Source organism: Papaver somniferum, chromosome 8, assembly GCF_003573695.1.
Source record: "Papaver somniferum cultivar HN1 chromosome 8, ASM357369v1, whole genome shotgun sequence".
Taxonomy (NCBI): Eukaryota; Viridiplantae; Streptophyta; class Magnoliopsida; order Ranunculales; family Papaveraceae; genus Papaver; species Papaver somniferum.
The window spans coordinates 11406101-11415425 of NC_039365.1; the positions used below are offsets into that span (position 1 = coordinate 11406101).

The following is a 9325-nucleotide window of genomic DNA, read 5'->3' on the forward strand; positions in this document are numbered from 1 at the left end:
TGAAGTGTGGGACCGGCTATGGCCAAGGCATGGCCGGCCGGCCAATGAACACAGTCCCATAGCACTTTCCCTAATTTTATATTATTTTCATGATTTTAGGAAAATATCATGAAATCAAGGAGTTTGTTGAAACTAGGGAATTTCCTTGAAGTGAAGGAGTTTCCATGAGATAAGGGAAACAAATAATATTAAAATAATAAAACAAGGGCTTGTGGGACCGGTCGTGGCTAGGGCATGGCCGACCAGCCAATGAGCCTGGTCCCATGAGTTTTTCCCTAATTTTATGTAATTTTCATGAGTTGAGGGAAATATCATGAAATCAGAGAATTTTCATGGGATGAATGAAATAATAACAAAATAATAAAGAATCATGAGGTGCGGGACCGTCCAGGACTAGGACACGGCCGGATAGTAGGCCCGGTCCCACGACACTTTTCCTAATTTTATTATTTCTTTGATACGAGGAAACATCATGCGACTGGGGAGTTTCCTTGAGACGAAGGGGATTTGCTCAAATGAAAGGATTTTCATGAGATCAGAGAAAATAATAAAATATGATAAAAAAAATATATAATTGGGTGTGGGACTGTCCACGGCGTGACCGAGCGGCCTGTGGGCCCAATCCCCTAGCGCTTTTGCTAATATTTTATTATTATTATTTTTCTTCCTATTTTCCATAGGTTCATCGTTCCTTCGTGTTTTGGAATGCTCGTTCGTGCATTCGGGTTCTCGTTTGTGCATTATTGCTGAGTACACTTGCACCATTTTGGTCGGAGCTTACTCAGTAGCGGCTTAGACGCCCGTTCGTTGAATATTTATTACTAACCCGTGGAATTCTGTTGGGAAAATCATGAATTGAAGTAATGAAATATTATGAAGAATATAGAATGTTTCCAAATATTCAGCTAATGAATTTAAAGATTATAAATAATTAATTGATGGCTCTATACTAGCAGGAATGCTGTCTAGGAGCATTAATTATCTGAGAATTGAGCGACATGAGCTTGTTGAAGCGTCATATTTTCTTTACATAGTCAGGAAAACATTGTTACATTCTGAAGACGTTATTGCTCTATACTAGAAGGTAAGTCGTCTAGGAGCCGCCTAATCTTTCGATTCTATATAGAAGCAATTACTGAAATTGCTCAGTATTTATGAGATACGCCGTTGCCTCAGCTGAGAGACTACACATATGTGTATACTCTGAGAGATAGTATTCTCAGTCAGAGATTCATGCGGCATGAGATTTCATGCTTCGATGAGAGACATGAGCCTCAATACTCATCTGATTGTTGGATCAGGAGCATTACAATTATGGTTTTACGATTTTAACCCTTGTTGAAAATCCACCATCTACAAATCATTATCGAAACATTCCAAGTCTTACACCAAATGATTGTATCACACAAACCGTGTAAGATGTTACTCGACATGTTTCTCATGATATAAGATGAGCTTGGTCGAAGCGAAATCTTACCAACACATATTTCGAGAAATATGTAAGCGAGATATACTCAGCTTGAAATCTCAAATTTCTATAGAGAAAACTATATCGTAACACGACTTATGTCTCAATATAGGAGATAGAGTATAAATAGACTTTCCAAGTGATAGATGAGTTTAAGTCTCCACATAACTTTTGTTGATGAAGTTCCAAAAGATCTCCTTAGTAGTTCTTCGTATTCAAGTGATAAGCGCCGTGAAGTCTAAGCTCAACTACACAAACTATGTCCTAGTCCGAGACATCTATAAATATGCTAGAAATCAAGACTTATAGTTTTGATCACTAACATTGACAAACATGCTTGAGATAGCAACGCATGAGAGTTCGACCGAGCAGTGCTCTAACACTATAAAACACATTTAATTGTCCTAGTTGTAATTTTTCTCTTATAAAGCACATTTTTTAGGTTAGTGTTTCGCTTTTAGTTTGAATCTTTAGTATTTGACTATTAGATAGTAGTTCAATTCTTTTGAAGCTTAACTTCAACCTAGGTTATGCATAGAATGTTCGACACTCCTTACAAAGATATGAGAATGGATCCAAGGGACTTCCCAACAATTCCTTCCACCACTAGCATACGTTGGCGAGAAAATATGGATCAAGCAAAAACAAAAGGAGGTAAGCAAGTATCGTTCGAGAAATACACTACGACATATGGATATGTTCGCATGACTACAACCTTGGATCAACTGCATCGAAACCCGCTACCACTATCATAATCCCTATGGACACTGTCTTGTCTATCAAAAATACAACTTTTCTTGTGGAAATCATTGAGCGACGGACTTTTGACCTTGGATACCCAAAACACCACCCCTCGATGCAACTCTGCTCCAATGACGTCTGTTCACATTATGCTTCAATGTCTTGATGCTATGGATTCATGGTATACCATCCCAAATGTAATTGATGAATATTTGGTCATCTCTTACCCTTATGTAGTAGCCCCTCACTAGATTAATAAATTTCATGCTTCAAAAACAAAGGCACGAAAATCTCTTGTTTCTGGGTTATCTTGAAAATATTTTCTATATGTTCGGAAAAAAATTCAAATTATTTTTCAACTTTATTTTTGGAAAATTAATTTTTACATCTTTACCACGTAAAATATCTCCTTACATTTAAGGATGCTAAAAGTGGTGAATTTCTCTCATTTAGGGAAATTTGGTTTTGAGTTAGATACCCATATTCTAACATGGTCTTAGAGCAGGATATTTGTGTTGAGTCATTTGACCGGACCTTTACTCCGCGTCACCTGATTTATTGTTGTCCACGTGTTGGACCCAACGAGGCTACACGTGAGGGGCGTGTTGAGATTATTAGTCCTACATTGTCTGGGTTATATAAGATCTCGCGGTTTATAATCTATAGGGCCACTCCACTCATATCAAATTGGTTTTGAGTTGGATGATCATATTCTAACATGGTATCAGAGCAGGGAGATCCGCTCAAACTGCTTCTGCATATCATTTTCATCGATTTCCTTCGGGCTAATCTTCTTCATTAGTAGCCTGTTTTTTTCTTTATGGAACGGTGACTATTCAAAAATAAAATAAAAAATCAACAAAGTTATCATCAAGCTAGTAACTCTTCCTTATTCTTCATTCTTTCGATTTGTTTTACATCAAAGAATGTTTCTATGTCAACAGTTGGCTTACAACCCAAATTTTTATTTTACTAATAGTTATCACTTTGAGCTAATTAATATTTGTGTTTTGTTCTTCTGTCAACTGATTCAATCTTTATTACAGGTCACAAGATTATTAGCTATATGCTAGAATTTTTTTTCTCTTTCTCGATTCCGTTTTTGGCACCGTGATTCATCATATATTGTGGTTTCGTGTCAACAAGTTTACTCATCATATCTGTTTTTGATGTTCTCATTTAACCATAGAGATCATCGTTCTTTTCACCGTATAGTTCTCAAATCGAGTTGTGGTCGTTAAATCAATGTTCAAGTTAAACGCTTCGATTCTCTTCATGTACAACTTGCGGGGATGTTAGAATTCATCATACGGGGTGAATATCAAGGTGATCAAGCTCAAGATGAAATGGTCAAGACTCAAGATTCAATCTAGCTATTGAAAGATCGACGGAGGTCAAGCAATGCAGAAGATCAAGGGAGAAATATTCAACTTTCCAAAATTAGAGATTAGAAAATCTTGTGTAAATTAGATAGTTTTCCAGATAAGTTAAATATCTAGTTAATTTCCTATTATTCATATATTCTAGTTAATTAAGATATATTCTAGTGTTAATGTAATTGTAATTATTCCACTATAATTAGTCTGGAGATCAATATTATTCACCCTAAGGGATTGCTTGGGGATGTAGTTGAGTTGACCGAACCACGTTAAAATCTATGTCTCATTTCATTTTTCAAGAATGTATAATCCCTCGATACTTATAATTTATTATGAACATATCTACGGAGGTCTTCTGGATCTTTAAAATAGTTAGTAGGATTGGCATAAGGGTTCTTGCTTCTAAGTTCAAGATGCCCAGTTGATATCGGGCACATAATGTTTTCAAGTATAAATCCTCCTCGACCACTCAAAAGAAGAGAGGGGTAATAAACCCTCCTGTAAATACTCTTGAATCTAATTCATTTGTTGCTTCTGGTGTTTTCTGTTTTGGTGGCACAATCGATACGAAAAAACAAATATTCAACTCAGTTTAAGCCATATAGGTTTCAGAAAAAGCTACCCGAGGTGAAAACATCCCGAAATTCCTTTGTTGCTAGGTTCCATAACTTAGAAACCCAACCGTAACTCTAGAAAACCACACCATTTTAAGGGGTGTCATAGTTACAGTAGGGTTTTGTGAACCTCCATAGAAAAATCTTGGGATGTTGATGGTCGGAAGATCTCCATCTCAGGTGGTCTCATATTCCATCCATTGCCTTGGGGAGCTGCGTTGTAGCCATTACCTCTTGGGACATGCCATGAAACATGCATTTAGTCTTTTTTAAAAAATAAAATAAAAAATCGGACAGTAGTTTAGATTCTAGCCAATGAGGATATTGAATTATAAAGAACACCATCTTTTGGGACTGAACGGCTTAACGCCTTGGTGACACATTCTGCAATTCTGAGGCTTTTAACTTCAGTTTATTTTTATGGTCTATATTTGTTGTTGCTTGTTTACTTGGTACATCGTGCTGATAACTTTTTTTGGTGTTCTTAAAAATTTTAATTATAAAGGTTACCCTACGAAAAAAAAGATTGTTGCTTGTTTACTTGTTAAGTCATGCTGATAACTTTTTTTTTGATGTCCTTAAAATTTTAATTATGGAAAAAAAGGCGATCCGGATGAAAAGAAAAAAAAGATCTAAAGGCGATCCGGATGAAAAGATAAAAAAGAAGGAAAAGATCTGTCCTCATCCGTAGGATGCAAAGGGCGGCTGGACTAGCCGCAGCTAACCACCTTCGAGTCTAAACTACAGAGCCTGTACGAGTAGGTCGATGCTGAAGGCTCCACTGTTCTCGGCTATAAACCAAATCAAGTGTTTATTCTAGGCGGTGTGGGACTAATATTTCGCAGAATTATAAAAACAAATGAAAAGCCAAGGCCTTGTTCATTTCCCCTTTAACAGTCTCTCAACCTCTCTCTCTCTCGCTGGTTCTTTCTTTCCTGTGAAATTTGAAGAAATGTCATTGTGGTGGAGACTTCCGGAAGAGACTCAGGTACATGTTTTTCTCAGATTACCAGTTATTCAATCTTAGCATGTAGATGTGTATGTAAGCCTTGGTGTAGTCTACTATCTAAACCCAAGAATCACCTTAATCTTAACAATTCAAATTAGTAATAATAATAACCCTAGGCTCATCTTTTGTCAGTCTCAGTACGATCAAGGTATGAACCCTGTCATTAACTCTGTAGATTGCAAATCAATTTCATCATCATCAGCTTCAGTTTCATCAAAATTGAAAGTTGGATTACCCATTTGGAAACAGGGAAACGGAAGCCATCGTAACAATGGGTTCTTGTAATGGTTTGATTTGCTTAGGTATTTCTGGTGGTGAAATAGGAATTGGTGTGAGATATTTTATTTGTATTCATTGGTCAGTGTCAGTTTGAAATGAATGGGTTTGACATACATGGGTCTGGTTAAGTAGAGGTGATTCGGAAAACGAAGGTTTGTCTGTATGACTTGATAATTGTTTCGTTTACTGAAGTCTTAACTAATAGTTTTTCGTGCTATTTAATACACTTCTATGCATCTTCCAATTTCTGGGAAGAAACTAGTTATCAAGCTTTAACTGTCGTGGGTTGTGCAAATTTGAAAATACATTCATGGCTTTCAGTGATCACCATTTTGTTAGGCCACCAAATGAGCGACATATTCCTGCCACACTTTTAATGTTCTGTGGAGTTAATGTTGTCCCCGAGTTCTGATGCAATCACTGTGTGGCCCAAAACAAAAGCCCCATCAACGTTGGTTTTTGTTTCATCTTCTTCTAGAGAGCATCACCTACTGACAGATCTGGTATAAAGATTGTTTTCAACTATAGCAATAGAGTCTTCAGAATTCAAACAATCTTCAACTTTTGATTCTATTATTAATGCCAATTAGCAGTATTACTAATAATTTTCCTCACATCAGGCTTCACGTTATTGAAATTAGCATCATTTCTTGCACTTCAGATGGCTCAGAGTCAGAATAAACTAGCCGTCTACTTGAAAGTATTAAACACATTCCCTTCATCCAACCAATCAGCAACACATCTTTTATTGGAGAAATTTGGGTTAAGATAAGAGCTGTAGTTCATAGGAGAAGCAAACTGAATAGTTTTTGCCAGAGGACAATAAATGAATCGCTGCTCCAAGTTTTCTAAGGCATTGTTGCACGACCTGCAGTCTTGATTGAAACCTGGGATGAATAGTTTTTTGTTGTTTCTAAATGTTTCAGAAAGTATTTCATCTATAATCTATTCTGCACATCCACTGACATATGTCGTGTTAATAATATCGAATTATGAACTGAACATTGCAGCTAATTCTGAAGATTCAAGTTTTCCATGTTGATTCATAAATCATAAGATGGTTTTCTTTCTCGGGCACACGTTAGACATGATGAATAAATGTACTTTTGTTTATTCATCCAAGTTCATTGTATGCTCGTGGTATTGCTGCATTAGATGCTGAGGACGAGGCGAGCAGTAAACCCCCTAAAGGAGGAATTACCGAAGATTTTAGTGGAGGAAATAAGTGACCTGAATGATGAGACCGAACCGAAGGTGATCGATAAAGATGATGGTTTTAGAGTGGAGGAAGTTAAAGTTGGTAGTGCCGAACAGACTGGTAAGTGTTCTTAGCTTCTTGCCTTCTAGTCTTCTACTGTTTTTTTTTTTTTTTTAATTTGAATGAGTTGTCATAGGAGTTTTTCTTTTTAAATGGTTTGCATTATCATCCATTCTTTTTTGTTTACTACATGGCCTGGCCAAAATTTTGGCTCTCCCGTTGATGCTTTTCTTGAATTGGGTGATTGTTAGTGTCTGTTCCAATTTCATTAGGGTGGATTATAATGCTTTCTTTGTCTCTCAAGTGGCAACATTTCGTCATCACCTGGTTACTTGCTCCTATTCCTTGTAATTCTTGATACCCAGGACTAGGGTTTTCCGTTTCCAGATCTTGGGTTCTATAAATATAAATATCTGAGACATCGATCACTATCACCATCTTTAACTTAATCACCACTGTCACCAATTGGGTTTTCCTGTAAAAGAAAAAAAGTTATCCCAATTTCACAGTATTTGCCTAGTGTGGACTATGATCATGCGTTATTCTTGCATAACCTGCGGATACCCGTATGGGCAATTACAACCCTATAATTGTTTGGCCATGATATATTTCTTTCACATGAGAAATTATGCTTTCTTTGCAGCTTTAGTGGTTCACAAAACATTACATCTGTTCTACACGTCATCATTATGAATGGACCACTGTCTGTTAATTCCGAGAATTTTAAGTTTTCCATTGTTTTGTGATTAATGAATAGAGGCTCTTTTATTTATTTATTCAATTCCTTCTCATTGGTTCCTTGTGATGATAAAACCAGCATTTTACGCTCGCAGGAAATCCCTGAAATAGGAACTACTGAAGATTGTAGAGGAGGATAAGGGTAAGCAGAATGTTGAAACAAAGCTAAGGTGATTGGCGAAAATAATGGCTTGAGAGTGGATAAGGTTAAAGTTGATAGAAGCAAAGAGACTGGTGAGTAGTAAGCACAGTTGCTTTCAGTTGAAGTTTCTTTTGTTCTTTCATTTGAATGAATTGTTATGGGAGTTGTTGTTTCTGAATGCTAATTAGACGCCCAGTATTAGGGTTTGTAGCCAAGCCTAAGCTTCTGGCCTCTTTTCTTTAGTGGCCTTTGCGGAGTTTGATCTGTCAAGGTCAATAGATATTGATCTGATTGCCGTTTCACAAGGGAAGTGATATGCTTTCTTTGTTTCTCATGTGATTCCGAAAGTATTACTTCTATTTTACACATTGTCATTTACATATCCTGGTCAGTGAGCCCAGTTTTATGACCTGAAATTTCTTTGACAATTCTGGGGATTTAAAGTTTTCCATGTGGGTTCATAAATCTTAATCAGATGACACTAATTTGGTGGAATAAATAGAGACTTTTTGTTTTTTATTTTATCCAGCTCATCTATGTATAGTTTTACTTTTCATTCTTGTCCAGATAATGTTCTATTTTGGGGTTTGCAGAATTAGTTGATCGCCGTGGGAAAGAGTTTTAAGGCTAAGCAGGAGGCCAGCAGAAACCCCCGACAAGAGTCACCACCAAAGAAGAAGAAGTCAGAGAATAGAAATGGTAATCAGAATGATCAGACCAGGGAAGGATTCAGAGTAAATAACCTGTTTGGTGGTTTGAGAGAGTTTACCAAGTGCTCTTGAGTACTGCATTTCATTTCTTGATAGGAGTCAGGTTTTTTCATGTGATTGATTTGTTGAGAACAGCAAAATTAAGCACTTTTGTCGACTGTCCACTCTTGTTAAAGATAAAATAGAAATTCTTCTGGTAACTCCCTGCTTCAGGTCTTCTTTCTCATCATACTAGTTCTTGCTCTATCATGTCGTGAAATTCGCAGGGGCCAAACAATATGGGCAGGATATTGGAGGAGTACAGTCAGAATTAGAAGAACCAGGAAAACTTCGTAAACCTTTTGCATACTTTTTAATGTGATTATAAATACAGCGTGCGGGATTTGAACCCACGACATAGCCATACCTGTCACAATTGACACAAGACATCTCGTGCTACATGTTCTCTGACAATGGCCTTTAGCTAGCTAGGGCCTGTGGTCTTTTTCTTTTTTTGGGAAAACACTAGGGCCTGTGGACAGCTAGCTCAATTTTGGCCCTCGGCTAAACGCCTTTCTCGAATTCCTTCTTTGTTTTACGCATTGTCATATCCATGTCGTGTTTTGAATACCAGTTTATGAACTTAAATTTCTCGCGATTTATAAGAGCTGATACCATCTCAAGATCTTAAGCAATCCTGGTCGTTGGATCGGCTAAATGATATCAGCCCACAGTAATACTGGTATCAATCTTTATAAATCATGAAATTTCTTTGCTAATTCTGGGGATTTATAGTTTTCCATGTGGGTTCTTAAATCCTAATATGGCACTATTATCAGTTTATTTAATCAATCAGATGACACTAATTTGGTAGAATAAATAGACAAACTTTTTTGTGTTTATTATTTCGGTGGTTCTGGACATGCCGTCTTTTTGGACCGGTAATTATATAAATATTTAATATTTTGATGGGCTTTACAAATATCCTTATCATACAATAAAAATACA

The 9325-nt window shown here is 36.7% G+C and overlaps 1 long non-coding RNA gene and 1 other non-coding gene across 2 annotated transcripts; both read left to right on the top strand.

The window, feature by feature from the left end:
• The first annotated feature begins 4511 nt into the window (after positions 1-4511).
• LOC113307058 lies at positions 4512-4603 on the top strand. Its single transcript, XR_003339024.1, has one exon. It is a non-coding gene; the product is annotated as a small nucleolar RNA SNORD96 family (small nucleolar RNA).
• Positions 4604-5096: 493 nt separating this feature from the next.
• Positions 5097-8636, top strand: LOC113302015. The gene is made up of 4 exons (XR_003336608.1): positions 5097-5190; positions 6501-6808; positions 7582-7720; positions 8222-8636. It is a non-coding gene; the product is annotated as an uncharacterized LOC113302015 (long non-coding RNA).
• The last annotated feature ends 689 nt before the right edge of the window (positions 8637-9325 follow it).